At 39.0% G+C, this 27225-nt stretch overlaps 1 long non-coding RNA gene across 1 annotated transcript; it reads right to left on the bottom strand.

The window, feature by feature from the left end:
- Positions 1-269: 269 nt before the first annotated feature.
- Positions 270-27225, bottom strand: LOC113926248. The gene is made up of 3 exons (XR_003521250.2): positions 27195-27225; positions 2535-2602; positions 270-563 (listed from the first exon to the last, which is right to left on the bottom strand). It is a non-coding gene; the product is annotated as an uncharacterized LOC113926248 (long non-coding RNA).

Here is a 27225-nt window from a genome sequence, read left to right as displayed (position 1 = left end):
CTACTATGTGATGTTGGGCAAATTACTTAACCTATGTGAGCCACATTTTCCCCATCTGTGAAATGGGTGTAATAATGGTACTATCCTCAAAGAGTGGTTGTGAGGATGAATAAAAGCACTCAGTATAGTGTCTGGCACATAGAAACATTGCTTATAATTATTATCTAAATATACTGGTAAGGACGGGGTTAAGAGCTCATGGAATTTGATAAGGTCTGGGAATGCTTTAAAATGAAGAAAAATGAATTACAGACAGACTCTCTGGCTTCCAAGAGGCATCTTTTTTCCCCCCATGCTGGCATGTCCCCAACATTTGTCCGTCACATCATCTGAGTGGTGAGTGGCCTCTCCTCTTGAGTATGTTCCAAGAACCAAGGATGGAAGAATCTTTGTAGACGACTCCAAATGGCTACCCATGTAAGCAGGCTGGTTGGGTTTTATTGATTACCTAGTGTAGCTTCTCGTTTTATAGATGATTGGCCACCCATACTGGAGAAAAGGGTAGGCAGAGAGCCGAAGCAGCCACACTGTCCGGGGAAGGGCCGTGCAGAGCGTGGGGAAGGCTGTCTCAGAAAGCCAGAGTCCAGAGGGGGAGATAAAACAGGAGTCAGCACCATATGAACAGGGTAGAAGGAAGAGGCAGAAGAACAAAGTTAGAAGAATTTTCCACAAATACCTCCAACAATAATCATGCAGTTTGGGAACCGAGAAATCTCTGTGGAGCTAGGCTCTGCTGTGTCCTTGGCACTCCTAGCATCGAAGACGGCCAGTGTCTTGGAGACCCAGCCTGTGATACAACTCATGAGATTCTCATGAAGAAGATGGGAAGTATGTATGGGGGAAAAAAGTGTGGCTGCCAACTGCTGGCTTACTTACAGGTACTGTGATTTGTTTAGTGTTTTATTCAGTGTCTAATAAAGCTGCTTATCATTTTGTCCATATCACTTTGGGCTTATTCAAAGGCAACATCTTTTTGTTAAAAATCCTGATGTAAGCGCTCTAATTAGTTTTTGTAAAACTAGCTAGATGTGGAGGAGCTCTAATGATCAGCAGCTGGTTGCTCTGCTGGTGCCCAAAGAGAAGGCCTGCCCCTAATTGGATTTACCTGCATGGTTTAGTTACCAGACAAGAAGTACAGGAGAGGAGTTACTGGGGAATACAGACGTGAAATAAGGACGTGTGCATGAGAGACCGCCAAATATCAAAGCTTGTGCCATCTGTCGTGTTTATAAAGCTATGCTATTCATAGATCAGACTGGACAGAGTTTTAGGGTTCACCTAGCCTAGATCCTCATTTTTTTTAGAAGAGGAAACCGAGGCCCAGAGTAGTTCAATGCTCATGCAAGGTCACCGAGTCTAGGAGGCAGCCCATGTCCTACTCAGGGGCTCTTCCCGCCTTAGCCCACTGCCTCTCACCCTCACGGCTAACCTGTGTCTTCAGAGGGGAGGAAGTTGTTTCTCTCTGTTTTTATCGTGTAGGCCGGAAGACTTCTTTTTGGTAAAACATAGTAGTGAAAATTACTGTTGGCTATTTTCTAAAATACAGTTCTTTTAGAATGAGGATTTCAAAGATAGCTTCCAGTTAGAAGAGTTCTTCACAATGATGTGTGAGACAGACCGCCCCTTTGAACAGCCCAGGAATCATTCCTTATAGAAGACTCAGGTCATGGGTAAAGAAGCTGGAACAAGGTGATGGCCTTTTGTTAGAAAGGAAAATGCTTTGATGAATGAACCAGGGCAAACATGTGAGAAAATGTACCCTCAAATCCTAGGAAAGGGAAGGCGGGCTTGCTTGTCTAAAAATGGTTAAATATGACCAAGTTAAGTGTATGAATAAGCCAAATTACTTATACTTGTCTGAGAGAAGAGGTGGCTTATCCAACTACCTTTCAGGAAAGGAGTGTCTCAGTGCTCTGTGACTCTTCAAGTTTGTTCAGGTTTCTAAAATAGGATTACCAAGGAGGCTGACAGCAATGGGAATAATGAAGTGCCCAGAATAAGCAGCAAGGTGGCTTATGTCATGTTGTATGCAGCATCATGAATACGAGGTGATTTATCCCTTCCATCAGGCCAAGCTCCTCACAGGCAAGGAATCTTATTCAAACTATGGCCACATCCTAGACCATAAATAAAAATCCCAAGCAACAAAAGCACTCTTGACCAAATATAATTTAAAATTAGACTGCATTCATCTGATTTTAAAGGTAGGAAAATGTTTCAGAAACATTTTATCCATAGTCTATAAATAATATCATGATCTTCAAAAATTTGATATTTAAAATTCCAGTTGGTGAAACTGTTGTCAAACTCTCCAAGGGCTTTAGGGGAATATGAAAAGTACTGTAAGCCACTTGAAGCCAAGGAATATTGAGAAAGCATGGAAGGGTTGATGTTCCTCCGGGTTTTGTAGGAAATGTAGGAATGGAGTCACTGTGTAATGGAAACATATATATATATATATATATATATATATATGCTTTTATATATATGAAAGGAAAATAACATGAGCAATCTGCATTTAAATGTTGTCTTACTTTTGAAGAGTATCAAGATCCTTTTGTTTTTTTCCTCATGGAAAATCTGCAGACCTTCCCTTTAATACCTAGGGAGGTGAGGAGAAAGCATTAGATGGATCATTTGGAGGTGAAAAAAGCCTCATAAATTTGACTTTTATTGTGTCATCACAAAATTTCTAAGGAGTTTTATTTATTATTATTTTAGTTACAGAAGAAACTAAAGTACATTGTATGCCTCTATTTACCAAGTAAAGTTTTTAATGAGGTCATTAAAATGACTTTCTAATTCCACGGTGCTGATTTTTTAGGTAAAATGAAGGGAAAGGCTCTTACTGCAACCTCTGCCCTCTGTTGTAAATTGACCTTGCACATGCCTGTCTGCTATGTGAACCGTGAAAAATTTTTTGGAACTCTTTCAACCCTCTCTCTTGCCTTGTTGTGGTAGTTAACATCTACAGTGAATGATAAATCTGTAAAAGGCACAGTGCAACGCTGCTCATTAATTGGAACACGTGTTACAAATTCATAGGTAGATGGAGGCTGTGATGATCCGTATGAGTAAGTCGAGAACATTGGGTTTATTCAGCCCCCTTTGTTCTTCATGTGACGATAATAAGGGACATACAGTCATTACCAATAAAACAATGTTCTAGGGATCTCTTCCTAATGAGCATCAGTTCTAACACCGGAGGCTGTTAGCTGTTGCCAGTATTATAAAACTACAAACAAGTTTACTAGTTTCTTCCTGAAGCTTTTTTTGGGTTTTGAGTTGTAAGCTTTTAACAGAGTAACAGAATGAACACATCGTTCAACTGCTGGTTTTTTCACTCGGTCTTCTTTTAGACCCAAAAACTATACTGCAGACATGGCTTTTTTAAAAATCAAATTCTTTTGACATTTTATAGATTTGGTGGTTTAGGTGAGTTTTTCTTTGTTCACTGTAACTTAAGGGGGGAAAAAACTGAGCAGATTCTTTTAGAACTTCCCTAAGTGAATGTAGGCATGGTAGATGCCAAAAGTCACTCCTCCAAGGACAACGCGAGCTCAGGTTAATAGTCACTGTAAATAAGAATCTTGAAATGAACCAGAATAAGTGAATGATTATAACAGGATGATCTTTACTGTGCGGTTGCTTACAGGGTGGTTTCTGGTGTTGGACTCCAGCTGTCTGAATTTTAATTTGCCATTTGCTATTGTTTCACTCTGGAAGTGTATCCTCTGGTTGAGTGTCAGAATAAAATGGAATTATAATAGTGACTTCCTCATAGTGCTAGGAGGACTAAATGAGATGGTAGATCCAAAACTTCTAACACAGTACCTGGTTACAGTAACCATTATTATGTTATTATAATTTAAGTGTGGTGACATAAATTCATAGGATTAAATGAGCTGTTGATCTTGAAATTCTCATAATTCTAGCTATCCATATCCATGGTTACATTGTAAGGCACATTTTATTTCTGTTTTCAGATGAAGAAAAGATATAGAATGAATAACATGTAATTGAGTTTATCACTGAGTTAAATATTAAGGTATTTTAAAAAGTGCTTCTAATATTGGGACATGATAACAGTTTGGAATGTGAGTCATACTATCCGTTATATCGTGTGACTTCATCTGCCAAGAAGTTCGGTGGTTGCATTTTCCCCTTCCTTTATTTTTAACTTTGCAGAACGAGTTGAACGTTTTGCTTTTCAAATTTCATTTGAGGGAAAAAGTCTATGCTATATTTTTGCAAAGATTTGCCCTCTTTCTCTTATTTGATAAAATCTATTCAGTTCAGCTAAGGACTTTATGGCCAAACCATTTCTCTCTACCGGAAGAATCAATGTTGAATCAGACATTTATTTTGATGATAAGAACTAATTGACAAGTGCTAAAAGCTAAGAACAGCTAAGTGACAAGAACTTGGTTCAGGAAGATAAAACCTAGCCAAAAGAGGAAGGTAAAGAAATCCCTGCCAGAATGAAATGGGGGCTTATTCCAGTTGCTTACCCAATCAGTTTGCCATTCCTTCTGCATTCTGTATGTGGAGAAACGGAAATGGTGAATTCTGGGGGCTGTCACTCCGTGCAAGGGATTGAGACAGGCCCCACTGGCCGGCCCCTCCTCAGGGCCTGGGACTCTCTAAGCAATGGGGATTATGGTAGCCCCCCTCCACTTCCCAGCAAGTGGCACTCTTTCTTTTCTCCTTTTTCTCTCTCATTCTTCTAGTATCCTTTTTCAAGAAATGCATATTCTCCAAATGCACGAGACCGGCTCCTGTCCTCAAAAAGCTTATTATTGAGTGGATGTGCCCTGCAGCGATCCATCCTCATGGAGTCCTCCACGTGGCTATCAACATCCAATCAGGATGATTCGTGGCCCCTTACATTAAACTGCATTTTATGGGTCTGATAAGTACCTCCTGAGTAGCACCTTTGTAGTATAAGAACATGGGGAAAGAGAAAGCTTATTTGTCCCATGATTACATTTTCTAAGGGAAAACTTAAAATGGGCCATTTTATTTTCCCATGTATAAAATAGTGTTTTGTATGTAAGTGGACTCAGCAATCCAAGAGGGCGTGTGTAGGTGCCAAGAGAGCTCCAGGTTGCTTGGCAATGTACACAAGGACCAAAAACCACATATGGCTGTCATTCCAGGGATGCTCAGTGGAGAGCAGCCCAGAATAATAAGCTTTGAATGAGAGGTGAGAAATGTGAGGGCACCACTGTGTTTAATTTTTTTTAAACAAAAACAAAATAAACAAAAACCAAGCCGTAAATGTATTATTTCCCCTCAGAAATGGGACACCAATAATGGGGTTTAGGCTTATGGTGCCAAGTTCTCTCAAGTTAAAACTAGCCTGATGCAAAGCAGATGAAATTTCATCTGTGGCTTACAAATGAAAGCTTTTTAATGGGGAAATAGAACCACTTCTGCCCCGGAATTGTGCGGGAGCCTCAGGTTCAATAGAAGTTCAAGTCTTCTCTTCCTCAGCATGCTGGAAGCAGGCATCTTGGTAAACATGTTCTAAAGGATTCATGTGGAATGTACTAAAGGTTTAATGAGAAGGGTTTCTGAAAGCCAAGAAATAAAGAAAAATCCCCCAAATGAACAGTCTACTGTTTAGGTTTATTTTTTAAAGAGTACATCAATCTAACATACATACAACTAAATCTCATCAAATGGGGACTGGTTGATAGAGGATACCTTTGGTAACACACTTCATTGTCTCTTCATTTGGAGATGGTAATGAACTTGGCAGTCACCCTGCCCCTTATTATAAATTTAGGGGTGGGATCCCATCCATCCCTAACTCCTCTGTTTTCTGAGCAGAGCATTTTTAGGGCACCATTGTCATCGATAAGGCATTAATGCTGAAAGAATTGACAGCATTTGGGGGAGTTGGAGAGGTGAGGGTTTTGTAGTTTTTTTCTATAATTAAACCTGTATTTTAAGTTATTGGTTCGTTTTATGTTGTTTTAAACCTCAGTGAAATAGAATCCTATCTTCTTATTTTCTCCAATATTCTATACTGCTTGTGGGAGGTGGAGCTGGGGCAAGAAGAGGGAGTTGGATGATAAGGTTCTTGTGAGTCTAAGCAGTCACTAGCGAGGACAGTGTGAAAGGCTGCTTCTTATCGCTGCCTGTGGCACCTGATGCGAAAACTTACAGCTGAAGAGCGTACAGTGTCATTGGCCATCAGATGCTTGTCCCCAGGTGCTGCAAAATCCCAAACTGGAGAGCTACAAGTTAGTTCAGTTTCTTCCCAGAATAAAATGAGACCACCACGAATTTACCCTTGCTTGGTAAAGGTAAATCTCCAAACGGACAGGAAGAATCCTCAAGGTGGCAGCACCTTCATAGCTTTCAAATCCTCCCCTTCTGAAGTTTTTTAATTAGAAGATACAGTAACTACATAAAAACAATGGATCCAGGAATAAACACCTCTGAGGCGCTACCAACCTGGAACTAGGCAGGAAGCATCCAATTATTAATGATCTCTTCTAGTCTCAGACTAAATATTGCTTGTTTTGACTTTCATGCGAAAATACTCCCTTTCAAGGAACCACTGCCAGTTGATAGGCTTGAAAATAAAACAGAGCATAGAAGTGCAAGAAGGAGGCTTTGGTCTGTGACTTCCGTGCGGAGATAAGATAGTGGGGCTGCCCGTTTGTCTGCCCATCCTTCGCACCAGCAGCACTGTGCCGTTGTTATTGTTGCTCTGATTTTCCACTTCTCTGTGCTTAAGGAAAAAGCAATTATGGGAGCTTTGAGCCAAGGGAATAACAATAAAATATGATTTAAAACCAGGAGCAGGAAAAGAGAGGGAGTGACGGCTCTTCAGCAGGCTGGTGAAGGGTGAGCTGAACTGCCCTGGTGGAAATGGCTTAATGTGTTTAGGAAAAGCCGTTTGTTGCTCCGTGAGAAGTCCTCTTTCGTTTTGGACTTGGCAAATGATCCTACGGAAAATATTTATTTGTTGAAAGTATAGTCAGCTTAGTCAGCAATCTCTTCTGTACAAGAAAAAAAAATGTAGGAAAAGTTAGCATATTCCACAGGCCCTCATATGGCTTGATCTTTCTTCATTTATGGGTCTAGGTCTCCACGACATCAAAAACGAGTGGGCAAGAAGGGAACTATGGAAAAGCTAGCTGTCCCTCTTTTGTATCCCTAAACTAACCAGTTGGATTTTTTAAAACTGGATTTACTGAATTAAATGAACTGAACTTGAGTGATGATAATTTCAATTTTGGGTGATCTCCGCAGAGCCGGTGTGAGGGTGTTGGTGACACTATTGTCTCTTATTTATTGTCTATCAGTGTCTCAGTTGCCCAGGCTCAGAATCTGAGATTTACTTATTAGCCATCTATTCAGACACCATGCATTGAATAACCACTGTTTAACTCTGTCAGGCCCCGTCCTAGGGCCTGATCTTCAGCATTTTATTTTCTTTCAATCTTGTCATCAATCAGCCCAGTTTTGGTTTTTCATTCTAGCCCATGGACTCCACCATAGACTCTGCTCATGTAACGGGTGTATTGCTGCAAAAGCCCTGCTCTAAATGTTCATGTTTGCTGATGTTTAAGCCTTGAGTGTATTCTATGTGCCCCTGCCACCCACTTGCATGGTTCCTTTTTACTACCGTGACTCCATTGTTTATGAGATCAACTGAAAAATCCCTTTTGATGGAATCGAAACTTTCTTTTTCTTTTTAAAGATTTTATTTATTTATTTGAGAGAGAGAGAGGGTGCGCACAAGTGGGGACAGGGGCAGAGGGAGAGGGAGAAGCAGACTCCCCCTTGAGCAGGGAGCCCGATGTGGGGCTCCATCCCAGGACCTGGGATCATGACCTGAGCTGAAGGCAGACGCTTAACGACTGAGCCACCCAGGCGCCCCTGAAGTCGAAACTTTCTTATCACCTGACCCTTCCTCGTGGGAATAACCTTATTTCCTGAGGCTCTTCATCCCGTCCTATACCTGCTGTGCTTTTTTGCCTTCTGGCATTTTGCTCAGAATGGTTTCTCTACCTTCTTGCCAAACTCCAGGCCTCTCCTAACATTCCTTGTCTCTTCATTGCAATCTCTCCCATGGCATTTAGTATTTCTACTCCATATTCTGTCTTGTCTTACTTTTTTTTGTTGGTTTGGCATTTGCTGTTTTCCTAACAAGTGTATATTCTTCTGAAAGGCATATTCTCGATCTCTGACTCATTTTGTCTTACTGTGCTCAGCACATAGTAGGTGGTGAAGAAATGCTTACTGAAGAGTGCTTAGCAAATTGAATGTTTTCTATAAAGGAGTGGTCAACCAATACCTGCCTACTATGCTCATCTGTCCCCAGAGGAGCAGCTTTCAGAGAGTAGATAAAGGGAAAAATTCAATTTAAGAATGTTCCTAATATGTACTAGAAAATGTTGAATCTTTTATGTTGTAAAAGCCACCTTTAGAAGATTACGTGATTGTTCATGTAACAGGAAAAGCTTATACTTGATTTTTATTTGAAACATGAAGTTTAGGTAACTGCAACATCTGCATTCTTATGACATGTTTAATACTGGGCAGCCTGACCTCTTATTGTAGCTTAATAATTTTATTTTTTCTAATAACACAGTCTCCATCATGGTGAATTATGGTATTCAGAAATGTTTTGGCGGTTACCTTGTGCAAAGTGAGTAATTCTGACCACTGAAGGCCTTTTTCTGCACCAAAGTAAGGGGTTGTAAGACAGTTGCCCTTTGCCATCATCCCGGTTGACTTTGAAGAGCATAGAGACACAGCAAACAAGCTTTCTTTCATGGGACTTGTTCAATGTGTATCTTGCCCATATCTGAGTGTCTCCATTACTGATATTGCCTCAGCCTCCTGGGACTCAGGAGAGAGGGGAGGGAGAGCATGATTCCAGCTTCAGATATAGTATTTTAAAGACACATTTATTTCTGAAGCGATCTCCTAAAGAAAGCATAGATAATGCAATTATAGATCTTATAAAAAACATAGAATATTTAGGAACTAACTTTTTAAAGAGTGTTCTATTACCACTGGTGCTTGTTTATATGTTCCATACTTGGCATAACTACCCTTAATATAAGCAGCCTTCAAATTTACAAAGATTACCTTCCACAGGTGAGGATGTTAACACATACCAGCATAGGGATTTATAAAAGTGGTCAACAGTGAAAGGCAGGAAAACCTCTGAGCAGGAAAGGCTAGAACCCTGGGAAAAAGGAATTGTCCATGGCTTCCATCACTGGCTATTAGAACTGCCAATCACCGCCCCAATTCAGTTTTTCTGCCGTCTTGACCAGATGGTCTATTTTGCCTAACTAGTGTATTCCACATCTTCTTTGAATTAGCAGCCTGGAAAAACTTGGCAACCTGCATTTTCTAGCTTTTGTGAAAAGTATTCCCTGTTTGTTGAGCTTTAGCAAAACCCCTGTGCCAGACTTCAAAGGCTACACCAGATGGCAAGGGCTCTCCTCCTACTCCTGAACTCTCTTCATTGTGGGCCAGAGGGAAGAGCTGGCTCACCTCTCTCTCTGAGTGCTGCCCATGTCAGGTCAGAGCAATAGAAGTAAATATCTGGCACAGCGGAGTAAAAGAACTATATGATAATAATGCCCTAGCATTATGCTGAGAGAAGTGGTCATATTATAAGAGATGGGGTGTGTTTACCTTGTAAATACTACTGCGAAGTACCTGAAGAATTTAAAGCCCTCCCACCTGCACTCAGTCTCACCAGCTCCATGAGAAAGAGGTGGGGAATCCAAATGACACAATGTAGCTGAAATCCAATACTTTCACAATTCTGGACTTCAAGCTCTATTACAAAGCTGTCATCATCAAAACAGTATGGTACTGGCACAAAAACAGACACATAGATCAATGGAACAGAATAGAGAGCCCAGAAATGGACCCTCAACACTATGGTCAACTCATCTTCGACAAAGCAGGCAAGAATGTCCAATGGAAAAAAGACAGTCTCTTCAACAAATGGTGTTGGGAAAATTGGAGAGCCACATGCAGAAGAATGAAACTGGACCATTTCCTTACACCACACACAAAAATAGACTCAAAATGGATGAAAGACCTCAATGTGAGACAGGAGTCCATCAAAATCCTACAGGAGAACACAGGCAGCACCCTCTTCGACCTCAGCCGCAGCAACTTCTTCCTAGAAACATCACCAAAGGCAAGGGAAGCAAGGGCAAAATTGAACTATTGGGACTTCATCAAGATAAAAAGCTTTTGCAGAGCAAAAGAAACAGTCAACAAAACCAAAAGACAACTGACAGAATGGGAGAAGATATTTCAAATGACATATCAGATAAAGGGCTAGTATCCAAAATCTATAAAGAATTTATCAAACTCAACACCCAAAGAACAAATAATCCAATCAAGAAATGGGCAGAAGACATGAACAGACATTTTTCCAAAGAAGACATCCAAATGGCCAACAGACACATGAAAAAGTGCTCAACATCGCTCGGCATCAGGGAAATCCAAATCAAAACCTCAGTGAGATACCACCTCATGCCAGTCAGAATGGCTAAAATCAGCAAGTCAGGAAACGACAGATGTTGGCAGGGATGCGGAGAAAGGGGAACCCTCCTACACTGTTGGTGGGAACGCAAGCTGGTGCAACCACTCTGGAAAACAGTATAGAGGTTCCTCAAACAGTTGAAAATAGAGCTACCCTACGACCCAGCAATTGCACTACTGCGTATTTACCCCAAAGATACAAATGTAGGGATCCGAAGGGGTACGTGGACCCTGATGTTTATAGCAGCAATGTCCACAATAGCCAAACTATGGAAAGAGCCAAGATGTCCATCAACAGATGAATGGATAAAGAAGATGTGGTGTATATATATATATATATATATATATATATATATATATATACAATGGAATATTATGCAGCCATCAAAAGGAATGATATCTTGCCATTTGCAGTGACGTGGATGGAACTGGAGGGTATTATGCTGAGTGCAATAAGTCAATCAGAGAAAGACATGTATCATATGATCTCACTGATATGAGGAATTCTTAATCTCAGGACACAAACTGAGTGTTGCTGGAGTGGTGGGGGGTGGGAGGGATGGGGTGGCTGGGTGATAGACATTGGGGAGGGTATGTGCTATGGTGAGTGCTGTGAATTGTGTAAGACTGTTGAATCACAGACCTGTACCTCTGAAACAAATAATACATTATATGTTAAAGAAAAAAAAAGATAGTAGGAAGGGAAAAATGAAGGGGGGGAATCAGAGGGGGAGACGAACCATGAGAGATGATGGAAACTGAAAAACAAACTGAGGGTTCTAGAGGGGAGGGGGGTGGGGGGATGGGTTAGCCTGGTGATGGGTATTAAAGAGGGCACGTATTGAACGGAGCACTGGGTGTTATATGCAAACAATGAATCATGGAGCACTACATCAAAAACTAATGATGTAATGTATGGTGATTAACATAACATAATAAAATTAAATTAGAAAAAAACAAAATCCAATACCTTGGGGTGGAATTAGAGGGGTGAAAATTTAGCCTGGATTATCAGGGGAGGTAAATAAGGGAGAGGGAGACAGAAAAGGAGAAAATCCTTGACACTGAACTAAGATGGCTTCAGTATGGAGTGATGGATAATTTAAGAGGAAAAATAAAAAGTTGTTTTGCTCCATCCTTTGGCTAGATGTAACCTTGATTATCTAATAGCATTGCTTCTTTTCTGACAATGTATTCTCCATTCCTTCCAAACCTTAGGGTATCAGAAAGATATACACAAAAACAGAAACAAAATTCCTAGAGTGGCAGTTCATTAGGAGACATAATCTATGAATGAAATGCATACGTTTTCACCACAGATGCACCTGGGTGGGTATTTCACTCACATTGCTACCTCCTCCTTCCTTTTCTGATGCCATTCCTCAGAACCTACTCCTCTCCAAGGCCCCTTTCAGGAACTCTATCTTGCATACTTCATTAATATCTGTATATGTAAGCTGAGATGTCTGAGGGAAGTGGTGAGGAGGAGAGTGGAGAAGTCAGCCCACTCTCTCCTGATTGCCTCTGCCTTGCTATTTCTCTGAATCTTCAAAGCCTTCAGATTTTGAAAAGTCTTTTAGGGGCAGAGAAGTCATGTATTCTTTCTTATTAAAAGGTTTAAGGAAATATATTTTAAAATACTCTTATCTGCTCCATAGGCTATTTGGGGATGGGGGCAAATTAAGAAGTGTAAAACATACCAGGAAAACGAACAGATGAGTGGAACGCAGACCACAGCCTTCTGCAGGAGAAGCTGCTGGTTCTGAAGTCTTTTCTGGCTCTCTCTCTGACTCGGGGCCTGAATTGGTTTCTGATGTCTGTCTAAATTAACCCCTTGTTATTGAAAGTCAAGACCCATTTGTATGAGTCAAGAAAGAAGTTGTTCTCCTGAAATCTTGGTGGTCTGCGTCTATGCAGGCGCAGCCCAATGTTTCGAGGTGAGAACATCGAATTCCCTGCTGCTTGCCTAACTCGTCTTCATACACTCCTGAAAACCAGGCCGAAAACATGTTGGTTCTCAGGATCAAGTGACTGAATTAAGGCTGCCATGACTCCCTACCTACGCCGGATGTCATTTTCTATCATTGTTATAAGTGTAGAAAAAGCCAAGAGGAGAGGATGTTGTGTGCCTAAGACAGCATTCTAGCTTGACTCATGCTACATGCAGAATTGCCAAGGATTATATTCAACTCTGTTCTATAAATCCCATGTTGATTTTTTAAATGCATATTCTACCCCAATGACAGTACTTGAAGAAAAAAATTTGCCCTCTAAACCATTTTTGGAAGATATTTCCTTCTGATAGTATATGTTGGAAGATAGAGTAGAGTAGTGGGCTGGTACCTGCTTACTTCTGTGACTATTGCAAACTATTTAACTTCCTTGGGCCCAAGTTTTATCATTCATAATATGAAGATAATAATAAATTCTATCTTATAAGTTCACTGTGAGGATTAAATAAATTAATCCATATAAATCCAATAAGAACATGTGCAGGACATACAAACACTCAAAAATACTAATTGTCAGCAACAATGTTGCTGACATTGTTGGGTTTTCTGTTATTTCTCTCATCCTAAAGATTAATACAAAATTTATTTAAAAACGCATTTTGGGTAGTAATTTCTGATTTGTGGATTGTGAATCAACTATAAATTACTGTGGATTCATTTTATACATTTTCCCAAGGCAATAAAGTTTGTCCTGTAATAAATCTAGATATTATAAAAATGTTTCTAAGTTTCCAAAATAAGGGAACTTTCCCTGTAATTCATAAGGACTTCAGAGAAAAAAACTACATTTAAACTATTAATTTATTTAGAGGAAATCTGAGATGATTGGGGCAGAGGTGTCAACGTAAGTCTTGGGTCTTCCCAACTACCACATTAAAAGAGATAGACAACTAGAGAGCAACATAAAAAAAAAAACCCACAAACAACACAGAAGGGTGACACAATATCCCCATTAACTCCAAAATGTAAGAATATGAGAACATATTACCAATAGCAACAAGACCTACCAGTTATCAGCTTCCGTGTGAGGGGAAGCGTAGGGAAGCACCAGACATCTGTCAGATCTGAGAACAAGAGAGTCCCCACGTAACCAACAGACATTCATGAAAAGTGCAGCATACCAATTTGAGAAACCAGGAGGGATTTTGCCCAATCCAATAGCAGCATAAAGAGTCTGGTGATAAAGACTGGAGGGATGGAGCAGGCCAGCCCTTGTGAACTCTCAAAATGGACTAGTCGTGATTCTATTCATGACAGAATCCTACACTGAGGAGAAAAAAATTAGATCTGAATAAAAGCTGAGGACAGAGATAACAGAGATGGAGGAAAGATCAGGTCCAGATAAAAATGGGAGAGGAAAACAGTTCGGGAATCTCAAAATGAGCTGCCATTTTATTTAAATAGTACACAAGAACATGAAAAGAAACTGTGAAATCTATCTTAAAGTTTGCTTCTTTATAAAAGTTCATGAAAACTAAATTCACATTAAAATGGGAGACAGTAAATTATTAAATATTACATACACATTTAAAAACAGAAAAAATTATAATATACTATTTTTAAAAATCTTTTAAAAATCGAGCACATATTAGAAGAGTTGAAAGAACAACATAAGTCAGAATAAAAAAAATTTAGAAATGAAGTGACAGAACTCAAGAAATAATTAAAAGTAAAAGATCATTTTAAAAGCAAACACTAAACTAGAAAGAGCACCACAGCAGTTAACACAAAGGATGAAACCTTAAGAGAAATAGAAAGGAAAAGAAGATTTTTTTAAAATAAGAAGAAATAAACAGATTTCACCTATAATACCTAAAAATCTAATGCTATACATATACTATACCTCAAAATGAAATGCATTACAATAATAACACAAAAGAGAGAAGAGGATAAATGGAGTTAAGTTTTTCTAAGGTCCTAGCACTGTTTGGAAGGTGGCAAGAACATTCAATTATACTGGATTCTAATAATTTAAACATGCCTATTATAATCTCTAGAGAAATCAGTAACAACCAGTAAGCGAATATATAACTATCAGGAGAAAAATAAACATCTGATTAATTCAAAATAAAGAAAAAAAGCAACAGAAAAGTGATATAAAATAAGTGAGCAAAAAGAAAATGCATAGCAAAGTGATAGAAACCCACATATTAATTATTAATGGTCTAAATAGTCTAATTAATAGACTGGATTTTTTAAAAAGCAAAGGCCAACTATAAATTACTTACAAAAGACACACCTTAAGTATAAAGAAAGGTAGACTTGAGAAAGAAGTATTATTAGAGATTAAGGGAGATATTTCTTGAAAATAAAAAATCATCAATGAGGAAGACATAACAATTATTCTAAATTTGTAAGCATCTAATAGCATAATTTCAAAATGTGTAAGTCAAAAATTGATAGTACTACAAGAAAGAAATAATCAAATTCACTATCATACTGGGAGATTTTAATACATCTCTCCCAGTATTGATAAAACAAGCTAAAAAATTAAAATATATCATACCTGAACAGCATAATTAATAAGCTGCACTTAATTCACACATATATATAACACTACACAAAGCAGCAAAATACTCAAGGAACTTTGACAATAACTGAATATATGCTGGGCCATAAAGCAAGTCTCATCAAATTTCAAAGTTTTGAGTTTAGAGTATGTTCTCTCATCATAGAAATTATTAACCAGGTATTAAGCTAGATAATCAAGATAAAAAGGATGACTAGAAAATTCACCAAATGTTCTAAAATTAAGCAATATGCTTCTCAAAGCAACCCATGATCAAAGAAATCACATCAGAATTTAGGAATAATTTCTAATAGAATAATTAAAATATAATATATTCAAACATGAGTAATGCAGCTGAAGCTATGCCTAGATGAAAATGTAGGGTCTTAAAGGTATGCATTAGAAATAAAGGCTGAGAAACAATACTTTAAGTAACTATCTCAAGAAGTTAGGAAAAAAGACCAGAAAATTAAACTCAAGGAGAGAAGAGAAAATTGGCAAAATGAAAGAACCAAAAAGGATACAATAGTAAGATAGTACATATAAACCCATACATATCAGTAATTACATTAAATCTGAATGGTCTAAATACTCTAATTAAAAGTTTATCAAAACAATAAAAAAAATCAAGATATGAACGAAGAGTCCTGAAATAAGAAACAATTGTATATTAATGAAAACAACAAAGCCAAAAGTTGATTATTTAGAAAAACTAATACAGTTATTTGGCATATAATAAAACTGATAAAGAAAAAAAACCGACAAGGAGCAATTTACTAATATCAAGAATGAGAAAGGGGATGCTACAGATCTTTCCTACATAAAATATGTATAGATACAGATATTATGAAAAATTTTATGTCAATACATTAAAAGAGTAAAATGAAAAAGACAAAATCCCCCACAAAATTACCAATATTGACACTAAAAATTAGAAAATATGAATAGCTGTTATTAAATAAATTGATTGTATAATTAGAAGTTTTTCCACAAAGAAATATTTAGTTCAGATAGCTTCAACAATTAATTCTTACAAATAGTTAAAGAGGAAATAATACGAAATTTATACAAACTCATCCAGAGAAAGAATAAAGGAAACCTTTCCCTATCCCCTACTTGTAACCTTTAGGTAAAATTGGAAAAGTGTATTAAAATAAAGAAAAATTATAGATTTCATGAAAGATTCAGGAACAATCCCAACAAAACATTAGCCAATTGAATCCCTACTATATAGAGATAATATATTAAGACTACATTTGGTTTATTCTAGGAATGCCAGTTTGCACTAATATTAAAAATAATCAATCTTTGTAATTCAACATATTAATAGAATAAAAAGGAAAAATTATGTTGCAAGCCAAAATGCAAAAATGTACCAGGCTAAGAATAGTAGAGAACCTCTTTAATTTGATAAAAGATTATCTGCAATAATATATAGCAAACATCATATTTAATGCTGAAATATTGAAAGTTTTCCTCTGGAGATTGGGAACAAAAGGATATCTGCCATCACTACTTTAACATTGAACCGGAGGTCCTTAATAGTGCAATGGAGCAAGAAAAAAAATATTAAAGGCATAGAGACAGTAAAAGAAGAAATGAATTATTTGCAGATAGCATGCGTGTCCATGGAGAAAGTTCAAAGTTATCTACAATTAAATAGACAAACCTAGTAAATGAATTTAGCAAGGTGGCTGCATATAGGCTTATACCAAAATCAATTGTATTCCTAAATATCAGCCATGAATAATTAGAATATAAAATTAATATAAAAGAGCTAAAATAAGGCAGGCAGAGACAGCCAGGGGTTTCAGTGTGCTACACTCCATAGTGTGCCTTGCCATAGGTCCACTCAGCTCCTCAGCCATCAAATTCCAGTGTCCGTATGCATCCCCACAGAGGCATTCTCAGACCTGTGGTGGCTGAGGCTGTGATCTCCTTTCATTTACTCCATCCCACAATCACTGTCAAAACATATCTGCCCATTCTATTAGTCCCATCCTATAATCTCTATTTTATCTCCAATGTAGTACCATTTTTTTCTTCATAGAACATATTAAAACTATCTTTTTTTTTTGCATCACTCGCTACAATGTATCTTCAGTTGAAGGTACAAAAATAATGAGACATTGATCACTAAGGCTTCGTGGAGTTCAATTGGTTTGTCAGAAATATGGATTAGAGCTGGGTCCTGTTTCAAGATGAGTGTGAAGCACGAAGAGGCACTGATGTCATATCTGAGTTGGGATGCTGCCAGATCTGAGTTGCACATATTCTATATAAGTAACTGAAACGATGTCTTTTCTTTGCAAGATCTCCATACCATTAAAATGAGGACAGAAAACTTCCAGGTAAAAATGGCATATAGAACTCATATACTACCTTCTTGGTCTCAAGAAAAAAATTTGACTGGATTTTGGCAAAAGGAATGTTTTAAAACTGCATAAACCATGAAGCCTAAGAAAATGGAGGAGGCAAAACAACAAGAAAATATTAGAAAATAGAAAGCAGATGGAAGGAGCTCTAAAGCTACCAGGACCTATCTCTCTTCCCATCTTTCAACTCAGCCTTCTCTGCGTGATGGCTTCATTCTGAAGGTAGTCTTTGGATATGGTGGGGAAGATAGCTAAGGGCATCTTTAAGCCTATTCTTGCATATTTGTGATTCAAGGAGAGATCCTCTGTGGCCGGGTGGCCTGGCAAAACTCATGAAAGGATGTAATAGGCCCTGCTTTATGCCACCAATTTGCCCTGCTGGGGGCTTGACCACCATAGGTCAAGTGCACCTTTCTGAAATAAGGAGATGTCATTGATAGCCCCATTGAGACCACCTGGAGAGGGGAACTTAGGTTCCACAGAGAAAAAGGTGCTGCTGGGCAAACAAGATATATCTACTAGGGAAGAAGAGGTGAGGCTGCAGACAATACACAAGGTAAAAATGAAAGTAATGACAATGTAAGAGAGAGGGTTTAGGTTTTGTTTGTTTGTTTTTGTTTGTTTTGTTTTGTTTTTACTAACAGTTCCCTATAGCTTCTGCCAAAGCATCTCTTATTATTTCAGTGTAGCATCACTGGGGCTCTAACCTGTTCCCTCCTGCACAGTTTTACAAATCCCTCTCTCTCTTATAGCTCTCCCTAACTCTAACTGTTCCAACCAGCAGAGTGTGGATGAAAAGAGTTGCCATGTGGTGAGTTGATGTTGCATAACTGAAAATAGTCTTTTTTAGGTTATGCTCCAAAAACGTTTAGTGGATGAGAGAAGTATTTATTAAGTACCCACTCTGTGCCCAGGATGGCCATAGGCACTGAAGATCCCAAAGCAGTAAAAGGAACAATTTCTGTCTTTGAAGGTCTTGAAATTTAGTTGCGGTTGCTATGGACTGAACATTTGTGTCCCTCAAAATCATATGTTGAAACCCTAGTCCCGGTGTGATTGTATTTGCGGGCAAAGTCTTGGGGAGGTAATTAGGTCATGAAGGTGGAGCCCGAATGAAGGGGATTCATTCATGAGTAAGAAGAGATTCAAGAGAGATTATCTCTACCTCTGAGATAAAGAAGAGGTTGTATCTTCTTCTTCTTCTTCTTCTTCTTTTTTTAACATATAAGGTATTACTTGCTTCAGAGGTACAGATCTGTGATTCAACAGTTTTGCAAGATAGCAGAAGGGGAAGAATGAAGGGGGGGAAATCGGAGGGGGAGATGAACCATGAGAGACTATGGACTCTGAGAAACTAACTGAGGGTTCTAGAGGGGAGGGAGGTGGGGGGATGGGTTAGCCTGGTGATGGGTATTAAAGAGGGTACGTTCTGCGTGGAGCACCGGGCATTATACGCAAACAATGAATCATGGAACACTACATCAAGAACTAATGATGTCATGTATGGTGATTAACATAACAATAAAAAAAGAAGAGGTTGTATCTTCTCTCTATAGGTGAAGGAAGGCTCTAGGAGGAGGGTTCTCACCACAGACACTGAAATCTGCTGGCACCTTGATCTTGGACTTCCCAGGCTTTGGAATGGTGAGAAATTAATGTTTGTAGTTCAAGTCCATGGTAACTTGTTAATGCAGCCCAAACTGACTAAGACAGGCATGAAAAACATGTAAACAAAACTAGGGATCAATTCAAATCAATTCATAAAGCTATAGCCAGTGTAGTGTGTTCCATAGCCTAACCAAGGAAAAGCTCTAGCCAGTGGAAGGATGGAGGAACAGTGTGCTTTTTGGTAAGCTGCTGCTTTTCACCAGTGCCCAGCTCTGGGGTATTGGCTGAAGTTATGAAGTATTTGAATAAACCCCTAGAATATTTCACTTTCATTGCAGGCATAGCATACTTGCTGAGCCACAGTTCACCTATATGTCTTGGTCCTTTCCATAAAATCTGTCCCCCTTCTGAATGTCTACACTGGGAGCCTATCAAAAGGAGAAGAGAATTTTTCTGTCCTAGTCTCTGTGTATCAAGTCTTATGCATAGAGATTCAGATGGAGACAGTGGCCTGACTGCCCGGTTCCAATCCTGGCTTTACCACTGAGTAGCCATGTCGACTGGGTCAAGACATTAATCTCCCTGTGCCTCTTACTGGGTATTTACCCCAAAGATACAAATGTAATGATCCGAAGGGGCACCTGCACCCCAGTGTTTATAGCAGCAATGTCCGACAATAGCCAAACTATGGAAAGAGCCCAGATGTCCATCGACAGAAGAATGGATAAAGAAGATGTGGTACACACACACACACACACACACACACACAAACACACACACATTTATATATATATATATATACACACACAATGGAATTTTATGCAGCCATCACAAAAATGAAATCTTGCCATTTGCAACGATGTGGATGGAACTAGAGGGTATTACGCTACGTGAAATAAGTCAGTCCGAGAAAGACAGTTATCATATGATCTCACTGATATGTGGAATTTAAGAAACAAAACAGGATCATAGGGGAAGAGAGGGAAAAATAGAACAAGATGAACCGGAGAGGAAGACAAACCATAAAAGACTCTTAATCATAGGAAACAAACTGAGGATTGCTGGAGGAGAATGGGGTGGAGGCGTATGGACATTAAGGAGGCACGTGATGTAATGAGCCCTGGGTATTATCTAAGACTGATGAATCACGGACCTGTACCTCTGAAACCAATAATACATTATATGGTAATTAATTGAGTTAAAATTTTTTTTAAATGTTAAAAAAAGAATTTCCCTGTGCCTCACCTGTATAATGGGGATAATAATAGTATCTATTCTTAGGCTTGTTATGTATGTTAATTGAATTAATGTGTGTAAAAGCCTTAGAACCACACCTAGCTAATAGCTGACACTGTACATTAGCTCATAGTATTATTTTCCCAGTTCTTCCAACAGCATGATGATTCTCTCCATCTTTTTGAATGACTATATATATATTTATTGAGTTCTGCCATGCCCTCTGTCACAATATCTCCATTTTTTCATTTGATAAACCTTTATTTACCATGTACCATGTTCTAGCCAAGCTATGGAGATTAAAAAAAAAAGGGGGACCCTCCTATGGGACATTTTCTCTCCATTTCTATGACCACAGCTATCAAATCTGGACTGCTGTAATCAGATCAGCTTCTCTAAAATCTGTCTTTAACAAAGCCGTCCTACTAAAGCCTCTATTCTGTTCTCTGATGGTTAGTAGCTTGAGCTTGCACCCTGGACCAGAATTTCTCCTTATGGATTCTACCTCTCTCCCTTCATTCCAGTGACAATTCTGGTCCAATCCAGTTTCCTGGCCATCAGTAAACATACTATGGTTCAGGTGTTTTGTTTTATTTTGTTTTGTTTGTGACTTTCTCCTCAGTTAGCTTCTAAAATTCCTTAAGAGTAGGCAGTGCTATAATGGAAAGAACATGGGCTTTGCATTCAGACCTGGTGCTGACATTATTATACAGCATGGCGGTTAAGTAACTTGTCTGAGCACCAGTTTCCCCAGCTGTAAAGGAGAAGTGTCTCATACAGTGCTGGGCATGAAATAAATGTTAGTTTCCTTCCTTCCTTTTGTGTCCTCTCTGGCACCCACTAGAATGCTGAAGGATCAGCAGGTGTCTTAGCCATACACACAAGAAGAGTGCAATCATATAATGAGCATAATTCATTTCAAAGTTGCTTCCTAACTACAGCTGCTCTTTGAGGTCATGGGAAATGAAGAAACCGTTCTAGCATCACGGCCTCTGCTTAGCATTTTAGAGATTTCCTCTACGCATTGCCAGGGCAAGAACTGGAGTCTGGATTTTTCCAGCCATTCATCCTGTATTTTTATTTCTGATGTCTCCGACTCATCTCTCATGCAGCCTGGTCTTCAACACCAGCTTCTGAAGCTTAATTTTTTTTTTAAACCAGGACTCCATGCTGCTGTACAAATAGCCTGACAGGAGAGATGTGGTGTGTGACGGTCTAAATCCTCCAGCTGGAGAATGAGGAGTTGCCCAGCTTCCTCCAGGCCTGCAGAGTGGACTTCTGGGGCCAGATTGATTTGATGCGGCAGCTCTGTGATGAGTTGTGTAACTACTGAGTAAAAGAATCAGCTTAGATTATTAATGGCCAAGTCTCAGATGATTCAAAGACTAAGTTCCAATAAGTAGTTCCAAAAGAGTCCAGGGAATTTAATTCTGAGTTGTTATAGTGTGGAGCCTAGAAAACTTATCTAGAAAATTTTGAGGGTGTTTGCTACTGTTTGAGCAAGAAATAGCAAAAGAAATACCTTTCTGAGATGTATTTTCATGATCTGGAAAGACTAGATATGAGGCTAACAGGAGAAATCCCCTGAATCAAATTGTTGAGCATCATACTAAAAATATGCACAGTGAGTTTTAGCATATATTGAAGTAAAAATATTTTTTGTAGCCTACCTCGTGTAACAACTTGGTAGAAAATATTAGGAAATAGCAACATGACTCATAGATGAACATTAATGGGTCAGTTATTCTTGTGTTAGCGTTCCTTGAAGTTACTGAGAATAAATGAGTCAAAGTCTGACGTTTTACTCTAGATATTGTTCTATGGAAGTGGTCTTCTGATTTAACATAACCTAAATTCAGGGCCTATCACTCACAGTGGGAGAATATGTAAGCATTTTAGGTGGAGGTTTTGTTTTTTATTGTTTTCGTTTTTGGGCTTTTTTTTTTTTTACATTTAATGATAAATCTATTTTGTTGTAAAAGGAGATTCATTGGTAAATCATAGGAAGGTAGTGTTGAGTGACAAAGGCAAGTGCTAGACTACCTCAGACAACACGATATCCTTTCCAAAAAAGTTCAAAAAGCAACTAAACTAAACAATATAACATTTGGGCGTATATGTGATGAAAACCACATTTTCAAAAGCCTGGGGATGATAGATAAAGACAAACTTCAGGACAGTGACTCCCCTGCACTGGAGGTGGGAACTGGGACACACGGTTTGATCGAAGTCATTGGCAATGTTCCAGGGTTTGCGTCAGGTGGTGTGTTCACAAGACCTCACTAGGTATTTAAATAGATGCCCAAAAAGCTTTCACATGAGACTATGCATGAGCCCATAGTGACAATGTCTTGAACTAAGAATTGGATCATTCCAATTTGGTATACCTGAGGTTCATTTACAAAAATCTTAATTTTGTAATAAAAGATTTCAGGAGGAAGGCACAGGCATTATGTTCTCTCCTCTTCCCATTTATAGGATTCATTGAGCTTGCATCACTGGGTGCCTCCTCTATGCAAGGCATAGCAGAGCTGTAGATGAGGCTTTCAAACAGGCATTGGATTAAAAATGGAGCTGCCCCCCCCCCACTTTCTTTTTCCTGGAGAAGAGTGTCACCTAAGGCAGTTTTAAAAATTGAGTCTGTCTGATTTTATTCCACCTGGTCACGGCATACCGTTTGTGAACATTCAGGTTTGATTTTGATTTGTGATGCCTTGCTAGGAGCATGTGTCCTTACTCCGGTGGACACTTTGTTTTATAATCTCTATCGCTTAGGATTGAGGCTGATGGACATCTGTAATCAGCACATTTCTGTTCATATACAGCATCTTTACTGGAACTACAATCTGTTTTGCAATAAAACTTACTTTCTGGTATTTACTAACTTTAGTGGGAACACCAATTCCAGTAATTAGGCTGAAACCATGACATGACTGATTTAGAGAGACTGATGTTAGCTGTTTAGATCAGCACGTTCTAGGAACCTTCCATGAAAGGGTTTGCCTACAAAGTGCCATCCCTTTAAGGTAGGTGAAAAGCAGTCCACAGAAGCCCTCTGACATACTTGTAACATTCAATTATTCATGGTAATGAGGACCAGGCATGCAGCCCTGTTGTTCCCAGTGGGACATCAAGTTAAATCCTGATGGCCTAGAAATAAGGGCAGTATTTGGGTTTGTGTACCCAGGGGCCAGTCAGGCCTTTGTCACTGGTACTTCCTGCATTTTTCCAGGGTAGTAGGGGAGAGCTTAGAGTAGTAGCCACCTGTTGAACAACCTAACTATGCCCATTGGCCTCCTACGATGTCAAGATTCTAAAGAGCACTCCAAGAACCACCTAGAGCATCAAAGCAATGCAGCCCATCTGCTCTGCAGAGACATGCTAGCAGTCCCGGCATACAACCTCCTTTGTGGCCTTCCTTCGTCCTCTTCTGTAGCCTTCCACTGGGTGTAGAGCAGACCCACTGAGGATGGAGGCTCAGCTGATGTGGAGAGAGCAGGTGGCAGGGTGGAGAGCCTGCTGTGCTGGGCTCATAGGGGCAGGGACACAGCAGGTGAGGAAAGCAAGCGGGCTACCCTAAAGGGGCAAGGCTGCTGGCTGGGTCCCTGCAGGAAGGTGTGGAGAAAGTGTTTCTCTTTGTTTGCTCTTGCTACTTATTCTGTGGCATCTCAAAGCACTGTCATGGTCCAGGACATGGAGATAGGACACTTATTTAAGGATTCTTACTTTTGTTCTCTTTTAAAAAAACTGTTAAAAAGAGATTGTGTCCCAGAGTGGGTTGAATGTTGGGACAGCTGTGGAAAAACCACTTTGGAGATTCAGGAAAGATACTGAATCTGGAAGTGAATAACATGCCAAGAGATTTCCAATACAAATTGAGGAAAGCACTTTTTCAAGTGAAAGCTGATGGGAAGCCTCACACTAATGAGTGCAAATGAACAATGAGCTTTGGTTTGGATCATTAATAATGAATTAGCAACGCCATCTAAATTTGCACAGGCATGTTTTCCATTGATTATTTGATCCTGTGATGGTTCTTGTCAGGTACGTAGGACTGACAAGGTAACAGAGGAGTTGTCTGACTTCCCCAGTCCACACAGCTGAGGAGAGTGGGGAGGAGGGTCAGAAGTGCATTGGTTAAGAATCGGAAGATCTGTATTCTGATTCCAATGGGCTAATTAATTTTGCAGCGGTAAGCAAGCAAATCACTTAACTGCTCAAAAAATCCCTCACTCGTAAAATGAAGCTTGAGAAGATTAATTGCTCTCAACCTCAACTGCACTTTTAGCTCCCCTCCCCAGTGGAGAGTTTTTGAAATATTACATGCCAGACTTTAGACTCCACCCCAGATCAATTAAATCTAACTCTTCCGTGTGCTAGGCCCTTCAACCTCGTTCGCTTGTTTGCTTGCTTTTTTGTGCTCACGCTGAGATCTCCTGACCTGTAGATTTCTGAGGTGCCTTCCATCTTACATATTTGATGTTAATCTAGTTCCCAAGACTGGATATTTTTAGGTCCATTGCATCAACTCCCACAGTGTGAAACTTTGGCGAGAGGCTAAATAGGTCTGTTTACTCAAAAGAGCAAAACTGAGACAGGAGTGCATGGGTGCTGATGCCCATCCTGGGCTATGTCCTCTAACATCTCAAAGGCTCCTGCAAGTGTCAGTCCCATGGAAAGTAAGAACTCGTTTGTGTAAGAGGAAAACAGCGCATTTTTATTGAAACATAGTATCAGTTTAAGTGAAAGTCAAAACAGAGAAGGAGACAGCTGTCACTTTTTTAGTTTTAAGAATTGAAAATGTGCTGGCAAGAATGACGATCTGTGGAAAGAAATAGAACCTAAAGCTTCCCTCATCTCACTGAGTGAAGACATATCAATGCTCACATCCTATGAACATATGCTCTTTCTACAAGAAACCAATAGTAATTTTAAGGATATATACATTTGATTAATAATTTGTTGAAGATGCCAAAAGCCCAAGGAATATTTCATTGTTGTACTTTCCTCAGCACCCCAATTTTAACTATCTGGCATTATTTTTTTTAAAGATTTATTTGTTTATTTGAGAGAGACAGAGAGAGCACGAGTAGAGGGGAGAGGGAGGAGAAGTAGGCTCTCCACTGAGCAGGGAGCCCGATGTGGGGCTCGATCCCAGGACCCTGGGATCATGACCTGAGCCAAAGGCAGGTGCTTAACCAACTGAGCCACCTAGGCGCCTTCCATCTGGCACTCTTTTCTAAGCATCATCCAGCCAATTGTCTGAATGAAAGAATACACCATTTAGTGGGGACTCTACATTGTATTTTAAAGCTAGCACATAATTTGCTGATTAGAAGGCAGTTCTTTTTGTGCTGTATGTTTAACGTAGAGCAGTGATACAAATACTAGCACATTTACTAATATCTGTGTCACTACTATATGTGAAAAAAAAAGCAGTATTTTGGGGAATACTTTTTCCATGGGGGAGGAAAAGATTTTCTGAATAACTGTGGGAAAGACTTGAATAAAGTTATACAGTTTCCTTTAGAACAAGTCTGCTGAATCTATAATACACCAATTGCCTTGGACCTCTCCAAATGTGAGAATGCAGGGCAATATTTGCCAAAGTCTGCTACCTCAGAACCACCTTTTGTGGAGCATCCTGTGCATTAGGGATGCTTACAACTTTGGAAAACAATGGAACAGAGATAGAAAGATGTATCAGTCATAATACTTATATTGGATTTTGCCATCATAAAGCATCTGTGTTGGATTTTTATGTTAAATTTTTGCTTAAGATAACAAAGATGAGAACAGAATAAGTAATTATCTCTCTACCTGCAATGCATTGAATATCTTCCGCAGAAACCCTCAGAGGTGATAATCCTAAACACCTATTTAACAACCAAGATGTCATGAAGATAGTACAAATCAAGAAAAAAAGAAGAGCACAATTTCAGAGGGAATAATGGATGCAATTAAGTTATTGGGTAAGTCACTTAACCATGGGGCAGGTAAGTCAGCCCCTTATCAGTTAAAGTCAGAAATAATGTTCCATTAGAAGATTGAAGGAATACCCAAACACTTGCTTAATTTAGGTAATGATGATTATCTCTTCAAAGAATGCTTTGTATTTATAACTGCTGTATAACTGTTTTGGGTGGTGAAAACTATAATTGCAAAACTAAATTGAAACTCAATTTTACTTTTATAACATTGCCAGTTTAACAGATACATATGTGATGAAATTATAGGAAGCATAGTTTAAATTAAGATTGCTAACCTAAATGTTCAAGATATAAACACAATTTATGCTTGTCCAAAATTGGCAGGAAGCATTTGGAACTGAACTGTGTTTTTGCATGAAGCTCTTCCTGCCTCATGGTAGTAAACACAGAGTTCTTCCCTGGCGTTAGGAATAACAAGAATGAGTGAAATCTTGAGCTTAATGAATTGAGAAATTCAAGAGCTTAATTTTAGTTCACAGTTCCAATTTCCTCCTTGAGTAAATCATATCACTGCTGCTAAAAAGTAGGAAACACAACTAATTTTAGTTTTGTTATTTTTCCCACTCCTATCCACACATTAATGAGCAATGAAAGTCCATAAGGCAGGACATAGGAGAGAGAAGTTAAACAAAACAAAACAAAACAAAAAAACCAAAACGACCAAACAACATCAGGAAAAAAGGTCCACTGGCTGGGTAATGGTTCCCTAAATTAATCAAGAGTATGCAAAATTAGAAATCAAAACAATGCTGAAGGCCAAAATGACCTTTCTAAAGATATGGTTGAAACGTCTACTGAAAGAACGCCCATTTTTTTACTTACAGACTAAGACTGGAAAACACCACTTAAAGTAAGCGAATCAACTAGTTTATAGGGTGTTAGTAACAATATTAAGTAGGGAGGCTGCTGGACCATTCCTTACCTTGAGGAACAGGAATTGGAGGATTCCAGGA

Source organism: Zalophus californianus, chromosome 7 (genome assembly GCF_009762305.2).
Source record: "Zalophus californianus isolate mZalCal1 chromosome 7, mZalCal1.pri.v2, whole genome shotgun sequence".
Taxonomy (NCBI): Eukaryota; Metazoa; Chordata; class Mammalia; order Carnivora; family Otariidae; genus Zalophus; species Zalophus californianus.
This window is presented reverse-complemented; position numbering and strand designations above follow the sequence as displayed.